The 21,232-nt window shown below is 40.0% G+C and overlaps 1 protein-coding gene and 1 pseudogene across 10 annotated transcripts in view; both read right to left on the bottom strand.

Moving 5' to 3' along the window:
- The window catches only part of LOC100010773 (retinitis pigmentosa 9 protein homolog), a 38,240-nt pseudogene extending 29,005 nt beyond the window's left edge, over nt 1-9,235 (bottom strand).
- The window catches only part of TNRC6B (trinucleotide repeat containing adaptor 6B), a 272,807-nt gene that overhangs the window by 243,266 nt on the left and 8,309 nt on the right, over nt 1-21,232 (bottom strand). The gene's annotated exons all lie outside the window — the stretch shown is intronic.

Below are 21,232 nucleotides of genomic sequence, written 5' to 3'. Positions count from 1 at the left end.
CAAAGTAGGCACTTGATAAGTGTTTTTTGTTGCCTGATTGATCTGGAAAGCATTCTTGGTGAAAAACTTGGGAAAGAAATAGGCAGAGAAAACAAAGAGAAAATGAAATCATTCTGCTATACCTGCTTTTTGTTCACAAAAGCCTTTTACTTAGAACAAAATGCAGCTTTAACAGCTCTTCTCAATTTCCCATACTGAGAAAAATCATATGAAAGTCACCAATACTATGATTGTTACTACTTGCCACTCCACTAAAGGGAGCACCAAATAGGAAGACAGATGTTTATTAAAAGTGTTCACAGGGGGCAGCTGGGTGGCTCAGTGGATTGAGAGTCAGATCTAGAGACGGAAGGTCCTAGGTTCAAATCTGATCTCAGACTCTTCCCAGTTGTGTTACCCTGGGCAAGTCACTTGACCCCCATTGCCTAGCCCTTACCACTCTTCTGCCTTGGAGCCAATACACAGTATTGACTCCAAGACAGAAGGTAAGGGCTTAAAAAAAAAGTGTTCACAGAGGATATCTGGCACAATGTCCAAATGAAAAAAGGAATCCTTCTCTGTAAAAAGATGAATCTCTAGATGTTCCTGTAGTGTGGTAGGCTAATCACATAGATTCTCACAATGACTAAGGGACTCCTTGAAAAAATCAATGGCCCTTCAGAAGAGACTAACCTCAACATCCCCACATAGAAAAAAACAAAGTGATAAATAGTGTATGTTGTACAGATTATTCTACATATTTGTTTGATTTTACATATACACAATCCCCAAATATCAACACACACACACACACACACACACACACTGACCATCACAGATGGAACATGAGTTAGGTTCAGAATTTAAGAGTAAGGAAAAGTATCTCTGGGCAGTACTTTCATTGATTCCACAATCCTCCCTAAAACAAAAACACCTATCTTTTAAAATAAAAATGATATTAAGCCTAGTGATTTTCAAGGGCTGTGAATTATGGACCACCACAATCTCCAAGGAATCAAAACTGCAGGTGAACCAAAGGATATTAAGACACTTGTCATGGGCAGCATAGGCTGCAGTCTGTTACCAATGATGAGTTTTATGCTATAAAATATTATCAAAAAGGAAGGCCGGTCAGATGTTATAGCAGGAGGTAATACAAGGACTGTACTGTCTCCCAGAGAATGTTACGAATCTTCAAGGAAGGCCTCCAGTACCCTGGAGAGATCCTCTCTGGCTTAACTTGCAGGAAGGTATGAAAGAATCTCAGAAGAGTGAGGCAGGAAATTGCAAAGTATAGTCTTTGATTTCATATATAACTTGAGGAGATCAGAGGCTCCTGAAAGCACTTCAGCATTCTCTGGGAAATCATGGCACACTGTAATGAAGTAGCCCCAGAAAGACCAAAGATGGAAAAATTACCCCTGTCCGCATTTTTAGGGGACAGACCGGGTTTTTCCTTCCTCCAGAAGGAAGTTTGGGGCAGATAACAAAATGCTTTCTGCTTAATTTGGGTAGCAAGAGACAAAAGAGGAATTTTAGGAATATCAAAGGGCCAGTGAACTAACATTTGACCTAGTGAAGATAAAACACTCCTTGGATAACAGCCCCATCATAAATCTAAGAATTGTCCCATCTCAGACCCAACATTCCTGTGTTAAGGTTTGTTTGTAAGAACTTTGCAATGTATATAATCTGATCTTTAATGTCAAACCAATACAGTATTCCATTAGGGAATTCTGTCCCAGCTGGTAGATTCTTTATTTCTCTCTTTTATTAATAAATTATGGTTCCAATAATCAAAATTCTAGGTGTTTGAACTCATTTGTGAAGTGTCCCACTCAGTAAGTGCAGGATAATCTAACCACAGATCACCCAAGGGTCCAGGGAAGTTGCCAAGGATGGTGGTTTTATCAACAATGAGTGGTATAAAGGCATCCAAGGTGGGACAGAGGTAGCAAGGCTTCAAAGTGGCTCTTTTGTGGGCAAGTTTCTGTAAAGATACAGATGATGAATGCAGAAGTGGCTGCCATCAGCAACCACACCAATGAAAACATCAATGTACCGGTTAGGCATACTGTCCTCTACTAGGTTTATAGGTTTCTCTACAGCAGGAACAATCTTTCATCTCCCTCAACATCTAAAACAGTGCCTCAGATGCAGTAGTGTGTGCCAATCGAAGCAGTGAAGGCTATCATTGGCCTGACCACCTATTATCATCCAGGACAATGTTCCTGGTAAACATTGTAAAAACAGAATCTCAAAATAGAGGTTTTTAGGAACTTATGAGAAAAAAGGATTTTAGGGAAATAAGTTGGTTGTAAGGTAAAGCCCAACAACCAACAGGTTTGGTGGTGGTATTATCTCACTTCTTAGAACAGTAAAGGTTTATATTTGTAATTACTACCCTGTCACACCTTCATGAACTAGAACAATTCATTTTTTTTTTGCTTCAAAACTACTTCTTCACCTTTGGTATAAACAGCAAATGGCTAACTGCCAAAACCCATATTTTTAAAAAAAGTTACATTATTTGCAGTCTTTTGTGTAGCTGAGTCTCTTCTCAGGTTTTAGGAATCCCTGTGAGGGAAGATGAAAGAACTTCTAAGAAAAAAGAGGAGCAGGGCTTGGGGTGGGGGTGGGTGTCAGTGTTTCAGGGGCTGCTGACAGATTGGGCATCTGGACACGTTGGTCTCAGGGAGGCTTTCAATCTGGGTTACAAAAGGAGCATAGAACAGTGTCAAGGAACCAAGGCTAAAAAGAACTCCAGTTTATTCCCTGAAAATCTCAAGAATTAAGGGCTCATTCAACAGGTAAGAATTGCCAGCACTATTTTATACAAGTGGAACTGTAGAACAAAGAGACCTTTAAGGTGTCAAAGGATCTTCCATGAGGTCAAAATGGAAGGGGGAGAGAGAAAGCCAAGTATGGAAGTCAACCAGAAATAGAGAAGTGAGGAGGTCCAAGGGCTTCTAGACAACCAAGACAATGACAAGATTTCCTGAACCAAAAGCAAAACAAAACAAAAATAGGATAAGGAGTCTAACTAAGGATACTTCTTCCCTTCATGAAGCCATAATACTTTCCCCCTTGAAATTAAGACTGTCCCAGAAAAGATGGGGCATATAGCTATGTCCGATAGCTATGGCCACGGACATGCATAGCAGGAACATCAAAGGAAGTCCAGGGAAGACAGGGATTGGTGGTCCTACATTGGTCATGAGTAAGAAAGAAGTTCAAAATCCAACTCCTTTTCTACTCGTTGTGTGGAAAGGTCAGTACATGCCAGTTGAACTGGAAAGTTAGATGTCTCCAACTCAAGATTCTTTCTCAAGGCTCTGTCCACTAACGTTCCTCACTATCAGAAGAGGAGAGGGACAGGAGCCTGGCCACTGTTTGAAGAATGGCCTGAAGAGAAACCAGTTAAGAGCCAAGGCTGGCCTAGAGTACTGAGTAGTAGGAATGGAGGAGTAAGACACTGAAAAGAAAGTCAACAAATCTCATCTATTCAAATTGGATCATCATAGCACTGATAGTGAGGAGAGCAAAAGACTAGCTAGTCTCACCAAAACTAATTCCTACAAACCCTTCTCTATAAAGCCATTCTGTCCTTTCTTCTAGTGCCTGCTGTTCCTGACACAGTTTTTGAGTCAAAGGCAAAGTGCTAGCAATATATCAGATGGGCAGGATAACCTATTTCCCAGGATTCATTTTTCTCTTCTTCCTGGAAGAAGGTAGAAGCAAGTCTATTTTAGAAGTATGTCAGTACCCATATATAGGGGATGCTCAATTTTAAAAATGAATGCATATTTTTGGTACTAAATTGTTACTAGACCTTAATAATAATCTTAACTGACTAGTGAAAATTCTGTTATATACAAGGGTATAAAAAATCATCTGGTTCAATCTCCTCATTTTATAGACAAGGAAACTGAGGCCTAAAGAGGTCTCCCATCATATTTACTTGAACTTGCTCCAAAGTGAAGACATACTTCTTTGAGATTTCTCTTCTTAACTTTCAGAGACTCCACCAGCAGGTTAAATAACTTTTTCAGATATAACCTTTCTGTGATTTTTCTTCTTTATTGCTCTTTTTAGATGGGAAGTTCAAAACTGTTTCAAATTCAAATTGCTAATATTATATTTACTAATTGAAAAATAACACCTAGATTAGGAGTGTAAGGTAGAGTTTTGATTCTAAAAGAATTATTTCTTGAACTGTCTATGCCACTCAAAACCTTTTGGTTAAACTGAAACTGAACCATAAACAAAGCCTTTATTTTCCCCCAAAAGTCTCATCAACATGCCATTAGAGAGCAAAGGCCCAAACTAACTTGGAACATCAAAAGTCCTTAATCGAATAGAGCACTAATAAGGCTGGTGGTTGGACAGTTATAGTGGCTTGCAGCAATAGCTAAATTTCAACTTTTGGATAGAGCCTCTGATTTGGGGCTTTAGGTAACATATTCAATTTTTTTTGTACGGGGTCTTCACTACCTTGTGCCCAAAATGGCCCTCTTCTTGTTCTTAATGGAAACTGTTTAAAAGTTTTCAAGTTTAAAGTACCAATTACTCCATGAGCTTTAAATAAGAAAAACAAAGGGGCTCCTCCCTTAGGAATGTCAGAGTAATGAGTTGCTGAAGAAAACTAAGGGAAGAGGGTAATGCAGTAACTTGAGCCGATCTGATCATTGCCTTCCCAGTCTGACTGCTCTGCAAACAAATGAAGAAAATCTGCTCATTACCCACAACAAGCACAAGCTTTGAAACCAGAGGAGACTGGGATTCTACTTTCTGGCTGAGATGTGATTTTCTTGCTGTTCAGTTGTGTCCAACTCTTTGTGACCACTTTAGGGGTTTTCTTGGGAGAGAGATACTGGAGTAATTTGCCATTTTCTTCTCGGCTCATTTTACAGATAAGGAAACTCTGTCAAACAGGGTTAAGTGACTTTCCCGGGATCAATAAGAGTCTGAGGCTACATTTGAATTCAGGTCTTCTAGACTCCAGCCTAGTGCTCTATTTACTAAGTTACCTAGGTGAGACATGATACAATTGGAAAACCTCCAGGGAAATATCACTAAGACCACACTAAACCTAGGTCCAATGAATGTAGGTCCAGACACTAAAGGGAGGAATTCAGAATCTGTGCTGGAAGAGATGGGTAGTTTCTGAAAATGGAACAGACCTACATGGATTTTTACCCCCTTTCTCCAATAACATCAGAGTCATAACACACCTACAGCACCAGAACCACAGGACATAGAGCTGGCAGGGAGGGACAGGGAAATATACTGTCTGCTTCTAGACATTTATAAGTGATAGGAAGCATCTTCATGAGATTATGTACAGTTGCCATCTTTAAAATCCAGAGCCACAAAGTTGGTCAATAACTGTGTTTTAAACCTAAGACCTTTGATTCCAAATCAAGTGATGCTTTCTCATAAGTCTACTAATTTGCTTTTAATTTTTTGTTTTCTTTAAAGTAATTTATTGCCAATGAGGGGGTCCTTTAATTTCTTTTCATTTTTGTTAGTCTCACTTCATATTTTTATTTCTACGATGACTAATTTAAATCAAATTTCCCAATATCTTCTTTAAAAATAGAACAGACCATCTAAAGTAAATTGTGAAAGGATTAAAGGTTTTCACTTCTACTACAGCTATTTTATAACCAAATTTCCTTATCTCTTGTCAATCAGTGTGCCTTACAGTTATTGACAATTGACAACAACAACCTGACAGTTATTGTTTTTGTGACTTTGGGCCTCAGTTTCCCCATTCATGAAATGATTAGGATAGATGACCTCTATCTAAGATCATTTTTCAGGTCTGAATCCTATAGTCCAAGCCAGAGAGAAAAAAAGAATATCATTAAATTCTTCCACTTTGTATTCCAGAGATTTGTAAGAAGCCCCCAAAATCATCAGCACAGCCATCAGAAACCTAAGCCATGGATGGGAAACTCAACCTCAGACTGAGAAAGCCTAATAGGCTAAGGGAATAAGAAGGACAAAAGACCATGATAAAGAGTTCCGACCCTCCTGAGAAGTGGGTCAGAGTTCTATGGAGGAAAGCTTCTAAGCCTGAGGAACAGCTCTACCTTCACTCCACATAAACCAAAAATAAGTCTAAGGACTTAAGACAGATCCATCTGTTTAAGTCATCTCCATTTAGATCAGGAATAGCCTTAATCTGGAATTCATTTCCTGCAGGATTAATGGAAATGGACATTATTAGTGGACATTCTTTAGTTGTTTAGGTTAAATAATAAATTAAAAGTGGCCCAAGTAAGTTTTACCTTCTTCCAACATAATTCTGATGGTAACAATTCTCAACTCTTCTTCCCCTGACACTTTAACAAATACCCATCTCAAAAATTAGTGTTTCTAAGCTAAAGGTTCCAAGTTAAATATTCCTAAAAATGCAAGCTGTACCAACACTAAAATTGAATAAGGGCATCTCCACAGACCAATATACAATCAACACAAGCTATATCAGATGACAATGCCTCAACTAGAAAAACAACAAACTCTCAAAATGAAAACTCAACTCTTTAGTAACTTCATTTTCCCACCATCTGAATCACAGTAAAAGTATCTACTACATAGACTGTGAAGGTGATCTGACAACAAGGGAGCACTTGGGCTTCAATCTATGTAGGTGGGTTGAGAGGGAATCCCTGAGCCAATAAAGAATAAGAAGCACCTAATGGAGGTGTCACCTGAGAGTGACAGGAGCCTAAAGTATCACATTTTGTAAAGGGCTGTCCTAATTTTCAATTAACTAATCTGTGAAGAAGAGATTTAATTTCATATCCTGTAAAAGGAAAGGTTTTTTTTGCTTTCTGAAAGGTAAAAACTAGCAGTTCAGACAAAAGAAATTCAATTTTAGAGATGGCAAGCCAAAAGCCAGGTCTCTTGGAATAGCCAATTCTCCCCTTCCCCAAATTTCTCTTTCTAGAAAGGCTGTGATAATATAGGATTCTTATTCACTTGTTTTGCATAATAGAACCCTGCCTGGATTTCTTGCTAGGTCTAGGAGTTCCAAAGGCTGCATATTCGAATTCTGCCTCAGATACTTCCCAGTAATCTGACCCTGGGCAAGACCTTAAACCTGGGCCAGCCTTCGGGTTTCTTCATCCATAAATGGAGACAGTTAACAGCACCTGTCATGGAGGGTTATTCTGAGGATGTTAAGTGCTTGGCAAACCTTAAGGCACTAGAGAAATAGCAATGAGTAGTAGTACTGCTAAAATGCTTCAAAATATTCTCTCATTTGGATATTTTGCCCGTCTCTCCCAATCTCAAGGTATACAGGAAGGGTGTCTAACCCTAAAAAGATCTAACATCTTGGAGAAGAAAAGCTGCCCAAGCAAGATTCTGACTCTGTCACTTAACTTACTCCACAACTGACCTTTACTAAATCTCCCAGCATCCCCAGAAGCAGTTATCAAGAGCCAGGGGCTTCTGGAGAGTACAAAGAAAGACAAAAGTATGGTCCTCCCAGTGGGGAGTTTGCAGGCCAATGAGGGTGGTGACATATGAATAAACGGCCAGAGAAGACACAGAAAAAGGTAAAAGAGTCACAGTTTGAACCTCAGAGAAGGGAGGGAGAAGATAAGAAACCTGGGGAGTCAGACTTGTTTGAAGCAGGAACTGACAGTGAGCATGATGGACAAGCAATACAAAGACATGGAGTCGAAGATGAATTCAATAAGCAAGAAACAGTAAGTGCGGAGTGCAGCTAGGTCTGCTAAAATCTGCTAAAAGAAGGAAGAAAAGTTAAGAAACACAGGAAGGAAAGGGCCAGGCTGGGAAGAGCCTGAGGAACTGCTGGAGTTTGTGGGGGGATTGGGGACATGGTAAAAACCTGCATGTCGAGACTCATTCTCCCTGACCTCTCTACAGCACTGGACACCGGATTGATCACTCTCTCCTCCTGAATATTTCTTCTCTCTCCATTCTGGGGACACCCTCTATCCTGGTTCTTCTCCTGCCTTTCTAATTGCTCCTCCTCCAGATCATACCCTCTCACTAGCCATATTCCTCAGAGTTCCATCCTGGGCCTTCTACTTTCATCCCTTGGCTCCCAGGCATTAAACTCTCATCTCTACATTTCATGATTTTCAATGACCTTCCCTGCCTCATCCTCTAGTTGACTTCCAATCTGGTGATAGTGCCCTTTAGTAAGCTTCAATCTCATCTCACTTCCATTGTCCTTTTATAGCTCCCTCACTGGACACACCTTTTCATCTCTCATCACACTCTTCAACCTGTCAGCTAGGAACCCTGGAACCCAGTCACTGAGAGCATCCCTCCTTCTCATCTCCAAACACCTAGAGGACATCTGCCCCTCTCTCCTCCTTCACCCAATGTCACTTGTCTTTGCCAAGGCCTGCCTGTCTACATGCACAAATGACCCCGGATGCTCCTGTAATCCTCCAGTAGATAGTCATCTCTCCATGCCTGCTGCCTACAAACATGCTGTGTCTCCCCCTCCTCAAAATTTCCTCACCTGACCCATCCATCTCCATTAGTTACTCTGCTCCCTCGTGTGCCTTCTTGAGAAGATTATCTATAACATGGGCGTCTGCCTCCTCTTCCTCTCCCTCTCCTCTAAACTCTGTATAGACTCTGGCTTCCGGCCTCATCATTCAACAAAAACTGCTCTCTCCAAAGTTACTAACAATCTCTTAATGGCAAGCTCTAATAAACTTTTCCCAGTCTTCATCTCTCTTGACCTACTTCTTTGACAATGTCAATCATCCTCTTCTCTGGGATATTCTGGTCTCTTTTGGTTCTCTTCTTACCTATGTTGCCACTTCTTCTTAGTCTCTGGCTAGCTTTTCATCCAGGTCACCCCCACTACCTGTAGTTGTCCCCTAAGCCTGTGTCCTGGGCTCTCTTCTCCCTCCAGACTACTGCAATTTAGTGATCTCATTATCTTCCGTGGATTCAGTGATCATTTCTATGCTGAGGATTCCCAGATCCATTTTTTTTCACCCAAGGATCTCTACTGACTTCCAATATGGCATCTCCATCTGCCTTAAAAGGCATCTCAAAGTGGATGTTTTAGAGACATCTTCAACTTGATATGTTCAAAACTTAATTATCTCCCCTCTCCCAATACTGCTCCTTCTAAAGTTCCCTCTTTCTGTCAAGGACACTGACATCTTTCCCAGGCTTGCAACGTAGTGGAGTTATTCAACTTCCCACTCACTCTCACCGTACCCCCCGAAGAAATCTGCTGGTAAGTCATGTCAATTTTATCTTCATAACATCTCTAGCTCCTGCCCCCTTCTCTAACAGTGCCACCTCCCTACTGCAGGCCCTCATTACCTCATGCATGGACTGTTGCCATAGGTGCTAGTAGGACTGACCCCATTCCAGCCCATCCTAAAGTACAGATCTCACCATATCAACCCCCCACTACACAAACTCTGTTGGCTCCTATCACTTCTAGGGTCAAATATAAAATATTCTGGTTGTCATTCAAAACCATTCATATCTTGGCCAACTCTTAACTTTCCAAGTCTTCTTGTACCTTCCTCCCTCCTGAGTGTTCTTTGATCCAGAGACATTGGTCTCCTTGCTGTTGCTCAAACAAGACACTCTGTCCCCTAACATACTATATATTGCCTGGCAGTCCTGGTGATTGAAATGCTCTTTCTTCTCATTGCCATCTCCTGCTTTTCCTCAAATGACAATTAAAGTCCCACCTTTTACAGGAAAACTTTCCCAATCCTTCTTAATTCTAATACCTTCTCTCTATTGATTACTTCTAATTTATTCTTATATAAAATATTTGGATCCTATATTCGATTATCATATATTAACATACACCTCAAGGGCAGGAATTAGACTGCCTGTGTTTATGTTGCAGGTCAGGTAACCACAAAAAGGGAAGATGACCAGCAGTTTGAACATCCACAAAGGCATAGCAGACAAAAAACCAGGAAAGAAGTCAGTAGTAAAACTCAATAACCTTAAGTGTCAATATGGAAATTTTAAGTTTAAGAAACAAACAGAAGGCACCAAAAGTCCCAAAAACAAATTTGACCTCATAGGTATCATTGAAACTGGTGGAAAAACCCTAGGTCTGGACTATTGCTCCCAATAGGGCTACTTTATTTGAAGTGAACAAGATGGCTAAAAGGGGGTTAAGAAAGGGGAAAGAGGTAGAGTAGAGGAAACAAGGAGAAATAATGTATATTCATAGAAGGAAATCTAGGAACCAAAAGAATGAAGCAGAACAAAAAGTATTTGGATAAACATCAATGGAGGAAAAAACAAATGTCATTTGTCTTTGAGACATTCTACAGACCACCTGCCCAGAAAGAGGAAATAGATAATGAGTTTGGGAAAGACATTATAAGCCTGGCACTGGGCACGATATAGGAGTGATGAAGACTTCAATATCCAGACTAACTCTTCCAGACTAACTCTTGCTCTGTCAAAAGGAGAGCAGCAAACAAATGGTGACTTGATTTAGTGATAATTTCCTTCTTCCAAAGGTAAAAGAAACAAAGAGGAATTTTATTCTGGTGGCTAAGATACTCCATCCTAGAGTTTCTGATGCAAGAGAGGAAATCTGGATATTGTCTAACAAATCCTAGATTGAGGGAAAATATCTTAAGTTCAGAAGATAGGTAGTATCCCATGGAATCAAATTCTCTAAGGGAGAAGGAAGGTGCTCCAGAATAGAATTCTGAAGGCACAAAGGGGAATAATTCCTATAAGGAGAATTGGGATGTCTAAAAGATTAATGTGAATGCAGAGAGAGTTCATCAAACAATGGATTTTAATAAGATATGTAAAGTTAGTAGAAGGTGAATTTCAGGACATAGTAAAGTTTTGTGAAAGTAGTGGCAGGGACCCTCTGAATGAGTTGAAGCTGCTCTGAAAGAAATGAAGGACAACGAAAATCTTTGGGTTGTTTTTTTGGGAGGAAGGAAATCTTCTTGACTACACTGGGGAGGAAAAGTCCCAAAGAAGGGATGGGATCTTTGCTTAGGACTGAGAGATAACTGAAAACAGAGAGAAGGCTAAGCTATTCAAGTCTTTTATTTGTTTTATTGATGGAAATGACAGGTGGAGGAGTGGAGATCCCATGGAAATAAGTATATAGAAAGTCCCCTACTGTCCTAGATAAATTCATGTCAACAAGCCCAGATTGATCCCATCCTCAGGTCCTGAAAGAACTGGCAGGTGGAAGCTAGTCAGTGATATGGGAGAGATTGTGACAAAGAGAGGGCTACCTAGAGACTGAAGAAGAGGACAGGTTGTACTGGTTTTCAAAAAAAGAGGAAAGACATTTCCCAGCTGGGTGACCCTGGGCAAGTCACTTGACCCCCATTGCCTAGCCCTTACCACTCTTCTGCCTTGGAACCCATACACAATATTGATTCCAAGACAAAAGGTAAGGGTTAAAAAAAGAGAAAAGAGAACAGAGCCTACAAGCTATGATCCCATAAGTTTGGTTTCAACTTTTGGAAAACTTCTAGAATGGATCATTAAAGATAAAGGCAAGAAACATTCACATAGGGAATTAGTACTTAGGAAGAGCTGGACTAACTTTAGCAAGAATAGGTCTGCCAGACCAACCTCACTGACTTCTTTTAACAATATTATTAAAGTAGAAGAAGGAAATGCCGTGGATACATTTTGATACCTTAGCAAAGCATTTGATAAAAAGATCCTAAACTATCCTTGTGGAGAAGATGGAGAGAGACAGATTAGATCAAAAGATAATCCAATAGACTCAGAAGTGGTAAGAATGGCCAGACTCAAAAGAGTAGGTTTGCTAAAAGTAGATGATAGGGGCCAGATCCAAGAAGATCTCATCAGAATAGAGAATTGGGCTAAAAATAACAAGATGAAATTCAATAAATTCAATAAAATAAATGGAAAGCCTCATATTTGGGTACAAAAAAAAGTTCCCCAAGTCAGGACAGGCATGTAGAGACTGCAATTATCCTGAACATGATCTGGAGATTTTAATTTACTATAAGCTCAATGTGAGCTAATGCATTCTTGGGCTTCACTGAGAGAGGACCATTGTGCTGTTCTCAATAGAAATCCTCTAGAGTCTTGTGCTTATATCTGGGGATCAAGGTTTAAGGTCATTGACAAGTTAGGGTATCCAAAGAAGTTCAAATGGGAGAGGAAATGGCTTTGAGTTTGTGTCACATGAGGCCTGCTTAAGGAATATGTTAAGACTAAGGGGGGGGGGGGAGCATGAAGGGACCTCTCTTTAAGCATCTCAATGGCTGTTAAGTAGAAGTGATTAGACTTGTTCCATTTGGTCCCCAACTTGCAGCAATGGGTAGAAGTTGCAAAGAAGTCAACTTCCTAATAAACAGTGTTGTCCCAAACGGTGCCATTCCTTGTTGGGTATAGTATATTGGGGCCTCCTTGGGCAGATGGTCACTGAGGTAGGCCCCATTGCTTTTCAAGTTCTGTGATTTACCTTTCCAGTGCTAGCTCTTATTACTTTCCTTCATACACACTCTCCATGCCAAGTAGTGTTTAGAACACATGGTTTGTGCACCTCCAGCTCCCAAAAATCCTTTTAGTTTGTTGTAAAAGGACTCTTCCCATCTCAATTGAGGGTTAGCCTTCTCTGAGCCTTAGTGAAATTCTTGTTTATACTCTGAATGATACTTATTTACATAGATTCTGTATTTCCTCCATGTTCCCCAACATAAGCTCCCTGAAGGCCTTGAATTGTTTTGTTTTTGTCTTTGAGGTATCCTGGACATGGGTTGTTTCCCCATGCACATATGCACATGCACACATACCTTTCTCCCTGAAGTTGTTTCTTATGGACATTTATGCAGTGAGAAAATTTTAAAATAAAGAATAACATTAGTGCCAAATTTATTGTTGCATCACACTAGAAATAAAGGATAGGGTCACTAGTATACAGAGTTTAATAAACTGGGTTTTATTAGCCATAGGAAAAAATAACACATGGAAAAAAAGAAACAATTTTGACATAGCATAATGGAAAATTAAAGCACAGAAAAAATAATGTATAAAACTCAAAGTCGCTTAAGAATATAATATAAACATGCTCAGGGCCAAGGCCCTAGGTGCTGGACTCTTTTTCAAACACTACCTAAAGGATCAGAGTTTAAGAACCAAAAAGGTCCTCAGAAAACATTCAGTCCAACCTCATTTTACAAATGAATATGTTTGTATTGTTCAAAGCTAATTCTAGGCACTGAAATCTTTAATGTTAACATCTTAATTTTAATATCTACCAAACATACCAAATTATAAAGTTTATAAACTTAATTTTGAGAACTGTTGCAATTCAATGGGAACAGCTTAGATTTATAAATATATATCATTTAAAAACAGAAAAAGAAATCCCAATTAGGAAAATCTTTGTTCAATCCTTTTTAGCCCTAATTGTTCCTCAAAAATACTCTCTCCAAAAGCTTCTCCTAAAGTAAAAAGGAACAAAAGAATTAAAAATAAAAATCTTAATATATTAAGAAAAATAACAAAGCAACCAGGCTCTCTGGCTGATGGACAAAGGCCAACATTTGAAGATGCTATTAAGAAGATAACAACATACTACTAGGTGATGGGAATAAAACTAATGATTAAGAGTAAAGAAACAGTAGTATACAACAATTCACTCAAGTTAAAGAATGTTGTTAGGATAATTATAGTAACTCATTTTGATTGAAAGGTTACTCTTTGAAACAGGTCATTCTAATACTTCTGTCCATGACAAATTCCTGTTTATTTCTACCCATATCATTTTTTAAACCTTCAGAGAATATAGTCTTTCATTTTAAACAGATGGAATATACTGATATCAAAAATATGCACCTTAAAGATGTCAAAAGATGGAAAAACTTGGGAGCTGCTGGGTAGCTCAGTGGATTGAGAGCCAGGCCTAGAGACAAGAGGTCCTAGGTTCAAATCTGGCCTCAGATACTTCCCAGTTGGGTGACCCTGGGCAAGTCACTTGACCCCCTTTGCCTAGCCCTTACCACTCTTCTGCCTTCAAACCAATACACAATATTGATTTCAAGATGGAAGGTAAGGGTTTTATTTAAAAAAAAAAAAGATGGAAAAACTCAATGGTGGATGAACTGTGGAAAGATGGGCACATTAATGCCCTGGGGGTGGGAAGGTAGAGCTCTGAATTCATATAAATGATCTGGAAAGCAATTTAAAATTGTGCAAAGAAAGTGATGAAAATGTACATATATGTTTACCCAGAGATTCCACTGCTGGACCAATGGGGGGAAAAAAAGAATAATTCCTCAAACAAAATTCTCCATCCCTCAACTCCTTGTATGACCTGGTACCTGGAATGCTCACTCTTCTCATTCCCTTCTCCTGGCTTCCTTCAAGATCCAGCTGAAATAATACCTTCTTCAAAAAGTAAACAAGCATTTATTGTTAATTTACCCACCTTGTGCCAGGTACTGTACTAAGCACTCAGTTTACAAAGAAAAGGGGGGGGGGGGAGGAGGAATGGCCCCTGCCCTCAAGGAGCTTACAGTCTAATGGGGAAGACAATATAAAACAAGTCTGTGTCTGATCCTCCTCAATCTTAGTGCCTTCCCTCTATCCATTCTCTCTAATTTCTCTTGTCTACAATCTTGTTTGTATATAGGCATTTTCATGTTGTTTCCCTCATTAGACTGTGAGCCTGTGAAGGCAAGGAAAGCCTTTGTGTCCCCAGACTAAGCTTAACACAGGGCCTATCTCACACAGGATAAAATGCTTATCACCTAACAGGGTCATACAGCAACTAAGTGTCTGAGGTGGTACCTGTCTTCTTATGTCCACTTCCAACACTCTGTTCTACAACCTAGCTGCTCAGGGAGAAGGTACAAATCCCCAGGAAAGGCCATGAATTTTCAGTTCTACCTTGAAAGGGAGTCCTCTTCTTCAGACACTCTTAATTCCACTTCCTCTGGCCTTGTGATTTTCTATAAATGGCATTCTGTGCCCTAACCTATGGAATTCACTCCTCTCTCATTTTTACCTCCAAAGTCCTTAATTTGCATCCAAGTTGAGCTCAGGCACCTTCCTACAGAGAATCTATTCTGATCATTCAGGAAATTACTGTGTATTTACTTTGAACAGATTTCTACTTTTTTGCTGCTCAAGTATTCTTTCCTCAATTAATTAAGAAGCATTTAAGTACCTATTCATGCTAGGTATCAGAGGTATAAACAGGTACAAAGAATAAAAGTACCCCCCCACAAGGAGTTTATATTCATGTGTGTATATATGTGTGTGTGTGTGTAACACACCCAGGCGCTCATGCATAGACAGCATAGATTTAAAGTTAATAAAATAAATCTATCCAAGGTACTGTAGGAGGGAGGGAGAGAAGACCCTCACATTTGGGAAGTGGTATTCAAAGCTATTTATCACCTGGACTCCTTCTACCTTTCCAGTCATAGACCTTCCTTCCTCCCAGGTATTCTTCTATCAAGAAAAACTTTCCCTCAAGGAAACACAGCCTCTTGGCAGAGAAAGCCTGCTTTGTTTCGATCTCAATTTTTTCAATCTTGTACCCAGCCGGCACATTATAGGTGCTGAAGAAAGGCCAGTTGAACTGAAATGAATTGTGACAGTCTAGTAGAAAGCTGTGTGAGCCAAGGCTTCCTCTTCTAAAGCTTGTTTCCTCATCTTTAAAATGGGGACATTATCCATGGTGCTTGATACCCTCAATGATCCCAAATTTGTCAGAGTACATATATAGACAGCATTCTGCACACATTATAGGAGCATCAGTTATTTCAGACATCAAAGATCAATGTGCAGCTACAAAGTAACAAGCCTGGTTTTCTCTTTCTGGCCATGGCTCCCACCGCAGATATATACATCCCCATAAGTAATGGAGAATCACCAATCTGGTTGAATGGGTGAGTGAAAGCTTTCCACAAGTCCTGAAATCTGGACCATATCACTGAGAAGAGGACAAGGAATTTCCAAGGGGCAGGCAATATATAATAAGCAGTAACACAGAATGTGAACAGGTGAGCACTGAAGCCTTGTTGGAGGGTCCTGTGGTGCAGGCAGGGCCAGGAACTTTGGTGTAATGTACTCAGAAAACATGCCGCTAGGTGGCACCATAGTGCATAGAGCACCAGGTCTGAAGTCAGGAAGAATCCTCTTTCTGAGGTCAAATCCAGCCTTGGACACTTACTGTGTGAATCTGAGTAAGTCAATTAACCCTATTTGCCTCAGTTTCCTCATCTTTAAATGAGCTGGAGAAGAAAATAGGAAACCACTCCAGTATTTTTTCCAAGAAAACCCCAAATGGGGTCATGAAGACGCAGACAAGATTGAACAATGACTTAACTCATAACACTGCAAGTTCCCAGAGGAACAATGGAATGTATTTTGTAACTAATGTTAAGAATGGATGTTAAGGTAGAAAAGACGACATCCTCAGAAACTTTGAGGGACCACAGAAGGGCCAAACTGAGCAGGGGGTGAAATCCTGGAAATGTTTTCCAAGGGGCAGTGAGGAAGACAGAGCACAGGCTTTGAGAAAGACCTGGGTGGGACTTGGCCCTGAATCAGAAGTGAGGAGAGGAAGAACAGAGGCCTCTGGGCCCAGAAGGATGGGTCTAATGTCATCAGGCCATTCAAGTGGAAATGTCTTGCACAAAGAAGCTTCGAAGACACAACTGACTATGTGTCAGGGCAAGCTCAGCCCACCAGGGTGGTAAACTCCTGAAACACAGGGCCATATCAGTCAACCAGTAACCCACCCCCTACATATTATCTTACACTAGCAATTGCTCCTGAAATAGTAATGGACTGCACTAAAAACCTGGTACCACACCAGAAGCATTCACTCAATGGGCATCCATACCATTATGGCTGGTAGTAAAAGGACAAAAGTTTCAAATCCAAAAATGTGATTCATCAAGCAAGTGCTCTGCTAGGTACTGTGGACAAAAAGATGAATAATAATATAGTTCTTGCCCTCAGGAGGCTTTTCATCTAAATGGGAGGGTACAGAAGCATGATTAGGGTACTACCAGGAAGTCCTGAGTCCAAATCTAGCCTCAGATACTTACCTGCTGGGTGACCCTGGGCATTAACTTAACCTCTGTCTACCTCAATTTCTTTTAACTGTAAAATAGGGTCAGTAATAGCACCTGCCTCAGAATGTTATTGTGAGAATTACATCAAATAATTATAAAGTGCTTGACACAGTGCCTGGCAATTGTAGGCACTTAATTCTCATTTTCTTCCTTCCTCAAACCAGGCGGAAACACCAATATCTTTTTTTTTAATTATTATTAATTACCCTTACCTTCCATCTTGGAATCAATACTGTGTATTGGTGGGAAGTGTCTGAGGCCAGATTTGAACCTAGGACCTCCTGTCTCTAGGCCTGGCTCTCAACCCAGCTGCCCACAGAAACACCAATATCTTGTAATGATATGGGGTAAGATTGCCCAATCAATAAATGCTATGAGTTCAGAAGAGGGAGCGAACATTGTGGCCTGAAGGATCAGGACCAAGTTTCCCAGGCAAAAATGGGCCTTGATCTGAGTCGAATCTGAACAAATGGAGAACAATCAGTTGGGTCTGAAGGACCAGAATGTGGTTATTAGCACATGTGACCCAACCAGGGTTCCCTTGGGGGTGAGATCCAGAAATGTAACTAACTGGGATAAGAAGAATTTGAATAACTAGAATGAGCCTGGTCATTGGTGGGCACATGGCCCAGAGAGATATTTAAATGAGTGACTAGGAGGAAATTAAGGAACTTTCTTGAAATTCGATAAGGGAAACTACCAATTTTAAAATGAACACCAACTAATAATCATCAAAATAAGATGAAGTCATGTGGTAATGACAGATGTTTAAGGTAACTAAGAAGGAACACTGAGGGGATGAGGCAGAAGGGTTGGCAATAAGGAGCCACCTCATTTCTACTATGGTCCAGAAAAAAGAACTTGGCCTTCATCAGACAATTTGAGGAGTTCCAACCACTTAGCAGATGTCTATGTATGGGAGAAAGGGGGAACATCAGCATATTAGAAACTATCTACTAAGATAACCTGAACTTCTTTTGTGCCAGCTCTATTCACCAAGCAGAGATTCTGTTCAAATTGATGAGCATCGAGGCTGAGAAATTCTATTTTCCAGTGTCAGAGTACATATGAGAAACTAAAAATGATCAGTCTGCTGTCCTCTATCACTTGATAAAACTGGACTCCCAGACTGGTTCTGAGCTAACCATAATAAAGTTCAGGAGGGTCCTGCACAAAACAGACAGCTGACTGTCTCCCCATTTTAACAGAAAGAAGATGCAAAGTGTCCAAAGACAAACTAAAGAGCCTAAGGAACAAGGTAAAGCTGCTGGAACTCAAAGAAAGCAAAGCAGGTAGAAATTCTTTCTTCAGTTCTGGGCAATGGTTCAATTATGCTGATAGGGGCCTTCCCATACAGCTCAGTAAATTCTTTAGTAGTTCTGAAGGAGTCTGTAGTAGTGGGGAGGTGGCTGCCCAGGACACCTGAGCCTGCCCTGCTGTGAGGACTCTGCTCAACACAGCAGGCAGCTGGCCAATGCCCAATGCCCCTGGGGAGGGGGGTCCGAGGATCAAAAGGCCACTTCCTTCACTCTGCCTCTTAAAGATAAGCTCTAGTGAGTCACCACTTTCTAATTCAGACTAACAATCACTCTCCTAGAGTCATCCTCCTGGAGGAGCAGTAAGCTAGAAAGGGAATCCAAGTGCCACCTGCTGCTTCCACAGTCTCCTCAGAAGTCTCTGAGTTATAAGAAACTCTGGCAGTTTGTTAAAACAAGTAGTTAGATAAACCACAAGTCAAAGATCAGAGACCATCTCCAGTTCTATAATCCCAGGTCCTATAAAATAAGCTACATACAAAAAATTTCATTGTTAAGCTATACGGCAGACAGTAAGTTTCTCATAGGAATTCCATTGTTCATCATTCTCTTACTCTGGCTTATAGCTGATTACATATGCTGAATGTCATTTCATTGCACACTATGAATTTCTTCTTATACTCATATCATAATAAAATTTTACCTTTTGTTTTTTTATCAAAAGAAGAGCTACTAATTTTAATATCCCTTCCTTAAAATGATAAAAAAAATACTCTATATGGACAGAATAAGGTTTCAATCGCATCCAAAATTCAAACAGAATTATTTCTGTTATCTTAAATTCTACCTTTTGTTCAGTCGTTTCAGTCATATCCAACTCTTCATGACCCCATTTAGGATTTTCTTTGCAAAAATAATGGAGTGGTTTGTCAATTCCTTCCCCAGGTCATTTTATAGGTGAGTAAATTGAGGCAAACAGGATTAAGTGACTTGCTCAGAGTAATACAGTTAGTATCAGAATCTGGATTTGAATTCAGGTCTTCCTGACTCCAGGCCTAGCACTCTGTCCATTGGGTTACCTTAGGTGCCCCACCTTTTATCTACGAGTTACAATTAAGAGAGGGGGACTCTTGTATACCTTTAAAAGGAAAATACTCCCAACCAAAAGGAATTCTTGAAGCTAAATAATCATTACATTAACCTATAAGATTAATCAATGTTTACTCATCTGTCTTTCTGTATTGACCCGATAACTTGCAGAATTTCAAGTTCTTGAAGGTCAATCGCCCACATGGGAAGAAGGCTTTCTCAAACACAGCTGAGGGTTATCCTACAAAAGATGTTTAGAGGATGCTGTTTTCAGTGATACTAACATTACTTAAAACTTTTCTGGAATTCCTTTCTAGAGCTGTTCAAAGTCTATTCTGAGTAGTTTAAAATAAAGCCACAGTTATTACTTTACAAAATGCTTTAAAAAAAAATAATCCAACTATGGTGGTCATACTCAGCTTTGCCAAACACATTTATTTCCTAGATTTTGTGGCTTCTGGATAGTTTCAAAAGTCAAATTAATCTTTAGATGATGATGCTTTACTATTACCAAGAATACTCACAAGAAGGCAGTTTAGATTCTGAAGTCTTAAAATCCATTCAGAACACAAAACACATAATTTGAAATAAAAAAAAACTATTTCAAGGTAGCAAATTGTGCCAAATAAATTGTGAAGGCAATAACTTCAAGGGCAGTTTAATGAAGACCTTGGGGAGAAAGGAATTGAGTCTTTTGGGAAAGGTATTGAAAAAAAGAAAAAGAGTATATCCAGCAACTGTAAAATTGGAGGCAACTGGTGACACAGTGGTGGGATCAGGAGTTTGAGTCCTGCCTCAGGTACTTAATAGCTGCAAGTCACTTAATTGCCATTTGCCTCAGTTTCCTCCACCGTAAAATGGAGAAAATAGTACTCACCCTCTAGGAATGTGGTAAGGATCAAATGAGATGATTATAAAGTGCTTAGTACAGAGCCTGTTACATACTAAGTATATAAATGCTAGTTATTATTATTAATTGTATAATTGAGCAGAAGCCTCAAAGCAAATACATATACACCACATTCCACTGAGCAGACAACTAAGGCCACAGTGAAGGATATCGGATTACTAGGAAAAAAATTATGAAGAAGTAAAAGGGAAGCATCAGAATGGAGATGGCTCTATAGAGCCACTGAAAGGCTGTGGGGAGTGGGGGGAAGACAAGAAAATAGACACAGTTGAAGTCTTCATTTGGGGAAGCCTATCTGGCTCCTTCCCCCAGAGTTTGACTCCAACTCCTCCAGGACCAGAAGCAGCTTGGGGCTCTCCATGCCTAGGTTAAATTCTGGAAGGTTCTCCCAGGAGGGACAGACTTTAACTACAGGCCAGGTGACAGCAGCTACAGGGAGAAGAAGGTTCTAGGCCACAGTGACCCTCCATGACCCAGAGGATGCAAGCCATTTCAATGGAAGGAGTATTCACAAGGGCAAAATGATAGATTCTTATCTTCAATTTGAGGAACAAGAGCCACTTGGCAGACTTGCTGGAATACTCTAGATCCGAAGCAGAGAATCTAGGCCATGATGGTAAAGGGAATGAAGAGCAAGGGATAAGGGAAAGCTTCAACAAGAGTCATCAGGTGTAAGAATAAACAGAATCTAATCTAGTTACTGACTAGATGTGCAAGAGAAGGATGGAGTCAGGATAAGAGAGCATGTCATCTTCTTAGGGTTTTTTTTTTGTTTTGTTTTAAAGGAAGAGGGTGGTAGATGATCACTATTTTAGTGGTACTCGGGCATCTTTGCAGGCACTTACATGAGCTAAGCACAATACCCTGTACATAAATAGGAAACCTAAAGTGAGTCCATTTAA

The sequence above is a fragment of the Monodelphis domestica genome, chromosome 5, assembly GCF_027887165.1.
Source record: "Monodelphis domestica isolate mMonDom1 chromosome 5, mMonDom1.pri, whole genome shotgun sequence".
NCBI classification, from domain to species: Eukaryota; Metazoa; Chordata; class Mammalia; order Didelphimorphia; family Didelphidae; genus Monodelphis; species Monodelphis domestica.
This window is presented reverse-complemented; position numbering and strand designations above follow the sequence as displayed.